Below are 13,818 nucleotides of genomic sequence, written 5' to 3'. Positions count from 1 at the left end.
TTCATGGCCCAGCTATCTCATTCCTAAAGGACTAAAATCTTGTCAATCTTGATTTCTAGATTGATAAGAGGATAAAAAAGAAAATGCTGTGAGAAGCTAGTATCCTTTTAGATAAGTTATTTCTGTATCTCTCCAGAAATGATCTTGCAAAGGGCTAATGATACATAATCAGATTTACAGAGCAACACCATTCACATCATCTCATTTGATTCTGTTAATATGCTTAGTGATTAGACAGAGGAAAATATATTGTTGTTCCTGTTTTAAAAACAGAAAGTAGAACAAAGCCTTTTCAGAAATCTGGCCCACGGATCGCAGGTAAAACAGTAAGCCTATAGTTTTGATTCCCAGTCCGTTAGGAAGTTAAGGTAAGGGCAACAAGCATTTGGGAGAGGTCCCCAGGAAGGAGGTGGGAAAAGACTGTAGAAAAGGAAGAGGGAAGAACTGAGTTATCAGCAACATAAGCACCAGCAGCAAACATTTACCTAGAATCGGCTGCATGCTAAATCTGGGTATATAGTGAGACAAATAAGAAGAATAACCCTGCCATCAAGGAATTTGTAGTGACATGTAGGGCAAAAACATGAAAATAAATGGTAACAGAAAGTAGAAAGACTAGGTGTAGGGTGACCACATTTTTCAACTGAAAATTAGGCTTTGTGGTCTGAGGGTACTTACAGGGGCAGAATATTTTATTTCATTGCCAATCAGCAATATGAAAGTCAGAGGAAAGAGTGATTTATAAGAATCTGGGCTGGCTTGTTAGAAAATCTTGTCTGATGCTATGGGCAACTCTAGCTAGGTTCCCTAACCTAGGGGCAGAGAGCTAAGTCTCTGCTTTTACCTTGTATGACACAATTTCCTGGAGACATTTTCTCCCCAAATGCTCCTATATTTCATTGTGGCAGCAAGACATCCAGCTTCCAGATGGAAAAACAAGATGCCAGTCTCCTCTCATGTAGATAGCGCCACTCTCTAAAGTAGATCATTTGGATCCCTTCCAGGTGGGACTGCTTCTTTTGACTTGCTGGTGGGAGAGGAAGCATGTTAATATGGCATTCTAATCACGTGAATTCTCTTACTACCAAGATGCTCATTAAGAAATCTCTCTTTTTCTTACCAACTTGGAAATGGGTAATAGTAGTGACTATTAAAGATCAGGAGCTCAGTGTGGTGGCGCATGCCGCTTGGCCAACCATTTGGGAGGGCAAGGCCGGAGGATCACTTGAAGCTGGGAGTTCAAAACCAGCCTGGGCAACAAAGCAAGACAAGTCTCTACAAAATGAATAAATAAATAAACAAAAATTAGCCAGGCATGTTGGTGTGTGCCTGTAGTCCCAGCTACTTGGGAGGCTGACGTGGGATGATCTGTTGAGTTCAGAAGGCTGAGGCTGCAGTAAGCCGTGATGTGGCCACTGCACTCCAGCCGGGGTGACAAAGTGAGACCATGTCTCAAAAAACAAAAAATGAAGATCAGTTCGGTGACCTTTCATGAATGTACCTAACATCTCTCTTTTAAATACAGGTGTATTTGTTACCTGTCGTCCACAGATTTGAGGATGGTGCTGAAGTGTTCAGACAACAAAATCTCTTTCTGCATCCAATGACATGGGCAATGAGAGTCTGAAGAAGGGGAAGACATAAAGGGAACGCACTTAACTTTTTCTGTTTTACAATTTACCTCAGGCCCTGGTGGTCTTCCTGCAGGCCTCGGCAGGAAACTTAAATGATGAGTTTGGCTCTTCCTGGTGCTGTGGCTGCCTGAACTAATACAGGTAGTGCCCACAGGCCTGAAGGGTCGCCGCTGTGTTTTACAGCAGTGTCATATTCCCAGCCACATTGAGTCAGTCTCTTTCTTGCTTTGCATTAGGGAGCATTGCTTTGCTTTATATTTTTTCAGTTGCTATCCCATATTCTTTCAAGATGAGCTTAAATACATATTTCTGCACCTAAATTTGAGTATTATTTTCTTTCTATGTTACGTTCCTTAAAGTTTTATATATATATATATAAAGTTATGTTATGTTCCTTAAAGTTTTATATATATATATGTAACTTTCTATGTTATGTTTCTTAAAGTTATATATATATACACAAAGTTATATATATATATATATATATATACACAAAGTTATATATATATATATATATATATATACACAAAGTTATATATATTTGAGACAGAGTATCACTCTTGTTGCCCCAGGCTGGAGTGCAATGGTGCAATCTTGGCTCACTGCAACCTCTGCCTCCTGGGTTCAAGCGATTCTCCTACCTCAGCCTCCCGAGTAGCTGGGATTATAGGCACGCGCCACCATACTCAGCTAATTTTTGTATTATTAGAGATACAGGGCTTCACCATGTTTCCCAGGCTGGTCTCAAACTCCTGACTGCAGGTGATCCGCCGGCCTCGACCTCCCAAAGTGCTGGGATTACAGGCATGAGCCACCACACCCAGCCTAAAGTAATTTTTTAAGCCAATACATACCTGTATACTGCCTCCAGAATGGGCACTTCTCATATTCTTCTGATATGTGCACTCCATGCACATTGTGGTAAACATTTGAGGTATTGAAAGGGAAAGCTTTGGCTTGACTTAAAAAAAATTGTCTGTTTGATTTTTTGAACATTACAGCAGTAACTCATGCTCCTAATAACAACTAAAATAACATGGTACAAACATATATAAAAGATGAAGCTAATGATTTCTTCTATTTATGTGGTATAATTTGCATAATATGACATAGGATCTGACCGTATTATTTTTCCAGATGGACAGAGAGTCTACCTATAGCTACATATCTTCAATAACAGATGGCATTTATTTCTCTCATTTTTCATGCTGTTTGAAATATTTTAAAAGTTCAGGCCAGGCACGGTGGCTCATGCCTGTAATCCCAGCACTTTGGGAAAGTCCTGCAGAGGTGGGAGGATCGCTTGAGCTCAGGAGTTTGAGACCAGCCTGGGCAACACAGTAAGACCCTGTTTCTACAAAAAGCATTTTAAAAATTAGCTGGTCATGCTGGCGCACACCTGTAGTCTCAGCTACTTGAGAGGCTGAGGCAGGAGGATAGCTTGAGCTAAGGACTGTGAGATTGCAGTGAACCATGATTGCGCTATTGCATTCCAGCCTGGGCAACAAAGTGAGATCTTGTCTCAAAAAAAATTAATATAAATAAAAATAAAAATGCAGAAGCTATGTATTTCTAATTGAAATTGTAATGAGATAATCATAGATTAACATGCAGTTATAAGCAATAGTACAGAGAGCTGCCTTGTACCTTTTGCCCAATTTCCCCAATGGTAACATGATGGAAAACTACAGTACAGTATTAGATATTTCTCCAGGATACTGACATTGTACGATCCACCCATTTTGTGCAGGCTTTCCCAGTTTTCTTTACTTGTATTGATTTGTGTGTGTATGTGTGTATGTGTGCATGTGCGTGTGTGTGTGTATTTAGCTCTGTATAATATTATTCCACGTGTATCCACCATCATAGTCAAGATACTAAGGTTTCATCACCCCAGTGATTTTTCATGCTGCTCTTTTATGACACTGACCTCCTACACCTGTCCTTAACCCCTGTCTGCCACTAAACTGTTCTTTATTTCTAAAATTTTTTCATTTCAGAAATGTCATATAAATGGACTTATATAGTATGTATCCTTTTGAGATTGACTTTTTTCCCTCAGCATAATTCCCTGGCGACTCACCCAAACTGTTGTATCTATCAATAGTTTGTTCATTTTTATTGCTGAGTATTATTCCATAGTGTGGATATACCACAACTTTAAAAATTTTTTAATTGAGAAACAAAATGTATATATTTTTTATGTAGAAGATGATGCTTTGAAATGTCTATGCATTGTGTAATGACTAAATTGAGCTACTTAACATATGTTAAGTACTTAACATATGATCTCACATACACATTTTTTGGGGGCAAGAACACTTAAAATCTCAGCAATTTTCAAGTATACAATATATATTGCTATTAACTGTAGTCACCATGTTGTACAGTAGGTCTCTTGAAAACTTATCCCTCCTGGCTAACTGAACTTCTGTATACTTTGGCCAACATCCCCCCAATTTCCTCTACCCCTTTTTCTTTCTTTCTTTTTTTTTGAGATGAAGTCTTGCTCTGTCACCCAGGCGGGAGTGCAGTGCCATGACCTTGGCTCACTGCAACCTCCACCTCCCGGGTTCAAGCAATTCTCCTGCCTCAGCCACCTGAGTAGCTGGGATTAGAGGCACGCACCACCACACCCGGCTAATTTTGTATTTTTAGTACAGAGTTTTAATTTTGTATTTTTAGTACAGAGTTTTTCCATGTTAGTCAGGCTGGTCTTGAACCCCTGACTTCATGATCTGCCCGCCTCAGCCTCCCAAAGTGCTGGGATTACAGACTCGAGCCACTGTGCCTGGACTCCCCAACCCCTTTAGCCCTGGAAACCACCATTCTACTCTCTACTTCAATTAGTTCGACTTTGTAAGATTCCACATGTAAGTGAGATCCTGTGGTATTTGTCTTTCTGTATCTGGCTCATTTCACTTAACCTAATGTCCTTCAGATTCGTCTATATTGTTGCAAATGACAGGATTTCCTACTTTTTGATGGATGAACAGTATTCTACTCTATGTGCATGCCACATTTTCTTTATCCATTCATCTACCAATAAACACTTAGGTTGATCTTGGCTATTACGAATAATGCTACAGTGAACATAAATCACAATCTGTTTAGTCAACCACCTGCTGAAAGACATGTGGGCTGCTCCAGTTTTGGGGCCAATAGGAATAAAAATGCTATAAATATTTATGTATAGGTTTTTGTGTGAATTTCTCTGGGATAGATGCCCAAGAGTGCAATGGCTGGGTTGTGTAGTAATTGCTTGCTCAGTTCTATAAGAAACTACCGAGCTGTTATCCAGAGTGGTTGTACCATTTTACATTCCCACCAGCAAAATATGAGTGGTCCAATTTCTCCATATCCTTGCCAGCATCTGGTGTTTTCACTATTTTACTATAATCCAATACTACTTTATTTTGTTGCTCAAATTGTTCCAGCTCTGATTAAATTTTATTTTAACAATCCTGACCTGTGTGTAGTAAACTCCCACTGTGGTTTTAGCTTGCATTTCCCAATGGCTAATGATATTGAACACCTTTTCATGTGCTTATTTACTATGTATATATATTCACAAGTATTTGAACACTTTTCCTTTCAAAGGTGGCATCTAATTGCCCTCTCCTTGAACGTAAAGTGGATTTAGTGACTGGATTACTCTCTTGTGGATAACCAGCTCTGAGTCCTGCTGGCGACCATATCATGAGGACACTGAAGCAGCCCTAGGCCCACCTGCAGAGGAACTGAGGTTTCCTGCCAAACGCTAAACATCTTGACAGCCGTATGAATGATCCACCATGGAAGCAGATCCTCCAGTTCCTGTTTAGCCTTCAAGTAACTGCAGCCTGGGCCCACATCATGAGTTCATCTCTGTGAGAAACTTCAAGACAGACTTTACTAGCTAAGCCACTCTTGATCCACAAAAACAGAGATAACAAATGCAAACTGTTATTTTCAGTCACTAAATTTTGAGATAATTTGTTATGCAGTGACAGATAACTAATTACATTCCTATGTTATATACGTATACACTTTATATATTTCATATATATATGTATATATAAAGTTTTTTTCAAGTTAATTTGTTATGGCTGGATGCAGTGGCTCACATCTGTAATCCTAGCACTTTAAGAGTCTGAGATGAATGGATCACCTTGGGTCAGGAGTTCCAGACCAGCCTGACCAACATGGCAAAACCCCATCTCTACTAAAAATACAAAAAATCAGCCAGACATGGTGGGGTATGCCTGTAGTCCCAGCTACTCGGGAAGCTCAGGCAGGAGAATCACTTGACCCTCGCAGAGGTTGCAGTGAGCCAAGATCACACCACTCTACTCCAGCCTGGGCAACTGAGTGAGACTCCGTTTCAAGAAAAAAAGATTAATCATTTGTTATTTAAATCTTTTTCTTAACTGATGGTATGTCTGTGATATAGTCTCTGAGTCCTTGTATATTTACAAATATCATTCACACAGAAAGGCAAATCACTTGCTTTGATATAGAATTCTTGGATTGTAGTCTTTTTCTCTCAGTAGTTTGTAGAGTATGCCTCATTTTCTTTTAGCCTCAAAAGTCAGAGATAAATTACATGTCTGATTTTTTTCTTTTCAGTTTAATCATTTTTTTCACCACTTGGAACTTGTTAAATATCCTTTCATCTTAAAGTTCAAGAATGTTACCAGCATACGCTTAGATACGTTTCTCGTTAATTTTGCCTGGAACTTAGTGAGCCTTTCAAATTTGTAGACTCAGGTCTTTCTTCAACACAAAAATATTGTCTTCTACTATTATCTCTGCTCCATCTGCTTTTTTTTCTCTTTCTAGAATCTATCCTCTAGGGTCTATCCTCCAAATTTCTTATCTTTGGGGTGTGTGTGCGTGTTTGTGTGTGTGTGTGTGTGATAATTTCTATCCCTCTGTAGTTTTGCTCTGTCAATTGACATATTTCTTCCATTGGATTTTCTAGGCTTCTAATTTTATTCTCAACACTGGCCTTTATTATATTATTACACTTACAGTATGAAAAGTTATGGTTTTATTTATCTCCAGAGCATTTCTTTTGTGTTGCTCTTAGACCTTCTTGGTGTTCTTATTAATTTGTTCTTGCTGCACAAGTTATCATCTGTCTCTTTCAGCAAGTCTGTTTCATAAGGGACTTACTCTGTTCAATTTGCTCCTTCTCTTTCTGGTTTTGGGTACCTTGGAAGTAGCATCATGTCACTGGTCCTGAGAGGGTGGAAGGACAGCAGTCTCTGAATGTGTCATGTTGTATAATAGCAGATAGTTTTTTCAGGGAGAAAAGAAGTTCCCTGATCTCATGTTCTCCTGGCCTCAATTTGGTTCTTCCCCAGCAGCTGCAGTCAGGGAGAATACGTATACTTACTTAGAGCAGAAATCAACTTCTTGGCAGGCCAACCATCATGGCACCCCCAGAGGGTCCAGCTGCCAGCAACCACCATTTTTAGATCTTCATGTCAAGACTATCCCGCTTTGATCCCCAGTTCCCGCCCTGCCCACTGTGAAGACACCATTATGTTAGGTTTATGAGTCTCCCCTTCCAGGTCCCTTCTGCCTACTGATTGGCCCCAGCAGATGGAATCAAGATGGAGTTGGAAGGAGAGAGAATGTGAGAGTCAGTAAGCTGCCATCTTTTCCTTACATAAATTTGAAATTAATTGTTTTTCATATTCATCCAGATCATTTTTCATGCTAAATGGATAGTGTGCAAATTAAGTCTTTGTGAGTGTATTAGTTTGTTTTCATACTGCTATAAAGAACCGCCTGCATTTGGGTAATTTACAAAGGTAAGAGATTTAATTGACTACGGTTCAGCATAGCTGGTGAGGCCTCAGGAAACTTGCAATCATGGCAGAAGGTGAATGGGAAGCAAGGTATCTTCTCCACAAGACAGCAGGAAAGAGGAGTGCTGAGTGAAAGGGGAAGAGCCCTTTATAAAACCATCAGATCTCGTGAGAATTCACTATCATGAGAACAGCATGGGGGAAATTGCCCCCATGCTTCAATTACCTCTTGGTCTCTCCCTTGACATATGAGGATTATAATTCAAAGATGAGATTTGGGTGGGGACACAGAGGCTAACCATATCAATGAGTCATCTAAATATAAAAGCAAACTTGGAACTATAATTTCAAGGAACATTTTATAAATTCCTTACAGAGTTCAAACCAACCAAGTGATTTTTGTTCAAACTCTCCAATGTGAATGTTTGTATGTAGACATCAAGCATGAGAAATGTCAAACCTGGCACAAAAACCCAACAAATGGCAGAATCTATGGTTTTACAGTGGAATGGTCATTTGATCTCTGTGCAGACCTCAGCCTATTTCTTCATCTTTTTTTTTTTATCCTCTGGAAAGCTATAATTTGAATTTAAGAGCAGTACTTAGAAGCAAAACGCTAATCAAAATCAGAAAAACATGTATTAAATCCTCTCATGAGTGAAGCACTGTGTAAAGCAGAACTCAGCATCCACATTTGAAGACATGAAGCACTTTTTCCAACCCCAGCATTAGCCCTGCATGGATCCCAAATTTCTTCTTGCACATTTCAGGGACTCTCCCAGATTGATTCTCTTCCTAGCTATGGCCAGTCCAGTTTTTCTTCCGGAAATCCATTTTTCCATGGTTTGCTTTAGGTTGCTTCTGCTATTTTGAAGCAGGCTCACAAATCTGTGCACTTAAAGGGCTTTTACTTCTCTGTATTATTGAGAAATAGAAGATTTGAAATTAACATTAGAAAAGTTACAGAATCACCAGAAGTTATCTTTATTTTTATTTTTCGAGACACAGTCTTGCCCTGTAACTCAGGCTAGAGTACAGCATCATGATCTCAGCTCACCGCAACTCTTCCTTCCAGGTTCAAGCTATTCTCCTGCCTCCACCTCCTGAGCAGCTGGGACTACAGGTGTGCATCACCACATCCCGCTAAGGGGTTTCACCATTTTGGCCAGGCTGGTTTTGAACTCCTGACCTTGTGATCTGCCCACCTTGGCCTCCCAAAGTGCTTCAATTACAGGTGTGAGCCACTGCACCTGGCCAAAAGTTATCTTAAATACCTATCCCTAGGCCACAAATAAATTTGAAGCTAAGAAGCCTCATTGCATCCCTTTCTTTGGTCACTTTCATTGGGAGTTGTAAGAGTGAGCTTCAGGAGACCTCCTTTTTCTGTCACTCTTATTCTTTGGCTGTAGCTCAAGAAGATCAAAGGGAGCTTTCTCCTCCCACCACACTCAGCCCACCTTTTCTATCAGTCTCAGATATTGTGGTCATCTTATTTGGCTTTGGTTATGCCTTTATAATTCATCAAAATACATATGTTCATCACATACATATTACTTGTATCTGAGGATTTCAGTAAAACTCTTAGGTTATTTGATGTGGATCATCTATATCCCCAGAGAGTTCTCTGTCTATAACCTTCAGGCAGGATATAGTCATTTTTAATTATTCCTTAACACAGACTGAAGGAATCATGAAGAAATTTGTCCTTAATGTTCAGTAACAATCAGGCCCATGTGTAATTCATGTAAGTCTAATTTAAGTTTGAGAGGAGGCTCAAAGAAAATTCAAATTTGCCAGGTGCGATGGCTCATGCCTGTAATCTCAGCACTTTGGGAAGCCAAGAGGCGGCAGATCACTTGAGCCCACGGGTTTAAGACCAGCCCAGGCAATATGGTGAAACTCCTTCTCTACAAAAAAATACAAAAATTGGCCAGGCGTGGTGGCACATGCGTGTGGTCCCAGCTACTCAGGAGGCTGAGGTGGAAGGATTGGTTGAGCAGGAGCAGGGGTCATGGCTGCAGTGAGCTGCATTTGTGAACCTGCACTCCAGCGTGGGTGACAGTGCAAGACTACATCTCAAAAAAACTAAATTATTATTAAGGGTCTAGAAAATAAAACTATGTGAGGAAAGGGAAAGGCAGCAGAGTTTATTAACCTTGGTACTTTTAACATTTGGGGATTATTCTTTGTTGCGTGTGTGTGAGATACACTGTCTTGTATATTGCAGAGCGGTTAGCACCATGTTTGGCCTCTACCCATAATATGCCAGTGGCATTCCCCCTCCAGCTGTGACAACTAAAAATGTCTACAGAAATTGTCAACTATTCCTTGGTGGTAAAATTGCCCTCAGTTCAGAACGGCTAGGTCAAAGGGGTTAAGATATTCATCATAAATAAGAGCTTTTTTTTTCTTACATTGTCGAAATATATGAAGTGCTCTCACACTGATGACAGTCATTAGCAGCTTTCTATGTTCACTGATAACAGAAAAAATTCAGTTCAAAGGATTTGGATAAAATATACTTGATAAATTTCTTGTTTGGCTTGTTAAGCACTGAAATGGATTGCTATGAAAAGAATAGAGTTCCTTTCTCCGCTGGTCTTTAAAGTGAGATAAATCTCTCATTTCTAGCATAATTCTGCTGCAATCATTCCCTAGAGAAGATGTGCTAGAAGACCTCTAAGCTCCTTTTAGCATATATTCTATTGCCTGGCAAACTGCAGGAGCTGTCTGGGCTTCATGTGCATTACTGAACACCAGAGCAACCCTGTTGATCAAATGGGACTTTTCCAAAAAGATAAGATGAAACAGGAATGTTTCTTATTGTTTTGACAGTATTGGAAAAAGTACAGGAATCCATAAAGTTGTCCCTCAGTGTTTTCTTTCGAAGATACTTCTCAAGGGGCAAGATGTTTGATTAGTTCTATCTTACATTTGATATGATGTTACTCTGAATAATTTATTCACTCTAAGTGGTAAGAAGTATTTGCGCTTTTAAAGCACCACAGGATGAGAATATGGGGTCTGTGTGAAAATAGAGATTGACTTCCTAGAAAATAAGAAATTTGAAGGAGAAAAAAATTGCTTGATGACATTTTTAACTTATTTATATTACTATTTCACTCCAGAAAGAACTTAAGGCTGAATTCTTGATAATGAACAAAGTTTTAAGCTCTCAAATCTACAGTAATGTTACTTGGCAATGTGTGAGATAGAATTCTTGAACTAGATTTTGAAGCCTGTAATCAGACCAGTGCTTCAAATTTTGGAAATACAGAGTAGAACAATGATGCGTTGTATTTCTTTACGATATGGTAATAACTTATCATGTAAATACATAGGACAGTCAGATGTTTCACTTGATTTTAAAAAATGATTTTAATTCTTAATTGTATAATTTTACATTTTGGAGATTTAGAAATGGTCAAAAATGTATTCATTAAGACTCTTCTTATTGTAGGCTTACAGAAAACACTAGTGTAAAGAAAAAAGGGGTGGGGAGGAGGAGGGAGGACTTACTGGATCTTGTGCCAAAGAAGCCCCAGTGTAGGGTGCAGAGCAGACTCCAAATACGCCTGGACCCTAGGATAAAAGTAAAAGAACGGCTGGGTGCGGTGGCTCACGTCTGTAATCCCAGCACTTTGGGAGGCCAAGGTGGGTGGATCACGAGGTCAAGAGATCAAGACCATCCTGGCCAATATGGTGAAACCCCATCTCTAGTAAAAATATTAAAATTAGCTGGATGTGGTGGTGTGCGCCTGTAGTCCCAGCTACTCAGGAGGCTGAGGCAGGAGAATCGCTTGAGACCCGGGAGGTGGCAGTTGCAGTGAGCTGAGATAGCGCCACTGTGCTCCACCAGGGTGGCAGAGCAAGACTCCATCTCAAAACTAAATTAATTAATTAAAATTTAAAAATAAAATAACATAAAATTGGTCTTATTGTCAGGGTCCATATAGCAAGATGGCTGTAAACTTAAAAGCAAGTCAGCTTTCCTCGCAGCTGTAATGAAGTCATGTGCCCATTCTTGTAATAGCCGTTGTTGTCTAGGGAATGTGAAGTTCTGGCTGGCTAGGCTAGGTCACAAGTCGTTCCTAGAGTTGGTCACAAGTCACTGCTAGAGCTGAGAATGGGGTCACACCTGCAGAGCCCCATGGACTGAGAGTGAGGGAGAATGAATTCTCATATGAAAATGAGGATGCTACTGAAAGTGGAGCGAATGGATGTTAGGTAGTCAAGGACAAATATCCATCACACACATATTACTTGTATTTGGGTATTTCAGTGAAACTCTTAGCTTAGAACACATTACCATTATGATAATCTGGTCACGTAGCTTTTTGTGAGTTATTGTAGCAAAAAATGCCAATAGTCCACTTCTATGTATTATCTCCTTCTGGAGTCAGAGAATTAGTATCCAGGAACATGGCCATTCAGAATAATCCTTATGTTTCCCACTTCTCTTACTGGTAGGTGTAGCCATGTGGCAGTTAAAACCAATGAGACATGAGTAGAGGTGATACATGTAACTTTCAGCTTGTAACCTTAAAAGGAAAGTGTGTTAGGCCACTCCCTCATGTACAGCAGTCACCCCTTGTCCAAGGGAAATAGGTTCGAAGGCCCCAGTGGATTCCTGAAACCACAGGTAGTAATATATTCTATGTTTTTCCCTATACATACTTACCTGTGATACAGTTTAATTTATAAATTAGTAACAGTAAGAGATGAACAACAACATAATAAAATAGAATAATTATAGATAAGTTTCTAAATAAATTTAAATAGAGCAATTAAAAACAAGTATTGTTCATGTCTGGAATTTTTCATTTAATATTTTCAGACTGTGGTTAATGATGGGTAATTGAAATCACTGAAAGAAAAACTGAATGAGGGAGACTGCTTTGATTTCTGAGTTTTCTCTGTCTTTATCTTATCTCCCCTTTTCTGGAGACTTTTTTTTTTTTTTTAAATCATCATCTTCATGCTTCAGGTCCTTCCCTGATGCCTGCCCTTGAGAAATGGGCTCACAAACTCAGTAAAGTTTGTGATTGACAGGTTTAACGTGCTGACTCTTAGGAGTGTTCATTTCAGGACAAAAAGATTTAACTAAAAAGCACACTTCTATAATTGTAAGATTTACACCATCAAAAACCAGTAAGAGAGGGGTTTTTGATATTGTTTTTGCCTGTACTAGGGAAGAGCTTCTTGTCAGCTCTTGAATTTTCTTTTTCCATCAGTTACTTTGAATCAGGAAGGAAATAAAGATCATATACTACACTGAGTTAATATGTTTCTTTTAAACTATGGGTTCCTCCTCTGTTTCTGTCACTCTCACTTTCCTTTCCTAAAAATGTGTTTGTTGTTTTCCTTGTAAGGTTTCCCACAGTCTGCATTTTGCTAATTGCATCCTACTGATGTTTAAAAGATTCCGCTATCTGTTACATTTTCTGTAAATGGATACATCTAGAGGCTCAATTAAAGTTAGGTTCGATTTTTTGGTGAGACACTTTGTAAGTGGTTCATGTACTTTCATTAGAGACATAGAATGTGTGGTTGCCTCTTTCTGTGCTGCTGATCGATCAGTGGATTCAGGCTTTGCCAAGCTAAAGCATATGCTATAAAGTTCTCTGTCAGCTTCTCCCCTAATGCTTTTAGCAATCATTGGTGATTTTCGCTTGCATCCATTATTTCATTAGAGATTACAGCACTGTGATATTCTAATTCTATTATGGCTGCTTTGCTTATTAGCTAGAATATCCCCATAAGGAAAACTTTCTTTCATCAACTAATGGTTACCCTGAGGTACAGTTTATACAGAAAGGTCAGACAGTTGTTTGATTCTTTTTATATACATTTTAAAATTATAAGTTGGTTCCCTGGCATCCTCCAAAAGTAATCTATGAAAATTTTAGATTTTTTCTTTTTTTTTTTTGGTCATTATGAAATCTATGTACATGTAAGATGAACATAAGTAAGGCTAGGTAAAATTGTTATTGATTACTTTCATTTTTCAATTTCTACATATGAAAGGAAATCAGTTTCACAGGCTACTATATACTACTATGCTACTATGATTATTTTAAAAAGCAATTAAACAGTAAGCTACTGATTTTTTTTAGTGACAAGGTGAAAAGTGAAAATTAAGAAAATATAAAAATTGGGCCGGGCGCGGTGGCTCACACCTGTAATCCCAGCACTTTGGGAGGCCGAGGCGGGTGGATCACGAGGTCAAGAGAATGAGACCATGCTGGTCAACATGGTGAAACCCCGTCTCTACTAAAACTGCAAAAAATTAGCTGGGCATAGTGGTGCGTGCCTGTAATCCCAGCTACTCAGGAGGCTGAGGCAGGAGAATTGCCTGAACCCAGGAGGTGGAGGTTGCGGTGAGC

The 13,818-nt window shown here is 39.2% G+C and overlaps 1 long non-coding RNA gene across 1 annotated transcript in view; it reads right to left on the bottom strand.

Annotated features, from left to right (window-relative positions):
• Positions 1-5,728: 5,728 nt before the first annotated feature.
• The window catches only part of LOC108283194, a 15,331-nt gene continuing 7,241 nt past the window's right edge, over positions 5,729-13,818 (bottom strand). Inside the window, exon 3 of the long non-coding RNA XR_001816716.2 lies at positions 5,729-5,838. This is a non-coding gene — a long non-coding RNA (uncharacterized LOC108283194). The remainder of the gene's footprint in view (positions 5,839-13,818) is intronic.

This window comes from Cebus imitator, unplaced genomic scaffold (assembly GCF_001604975.1).
Source record: "Cebus imitator isolate Cc_AM_T3 unplaced genomic scaffold, Cebus_imitator-1.0 Scaffold257, whole genome shotgun sequence".
Lineage (NCBI taxonomy): Eukaryota > Metazoa > Chordata > Mammalia > Primates > Cebidae > Cebus > Cebus imitator.
Note: the sequence above shows the minus strand (reverse complement) of the source record. Positions and strands in the feature narration are given on the sequence as shown.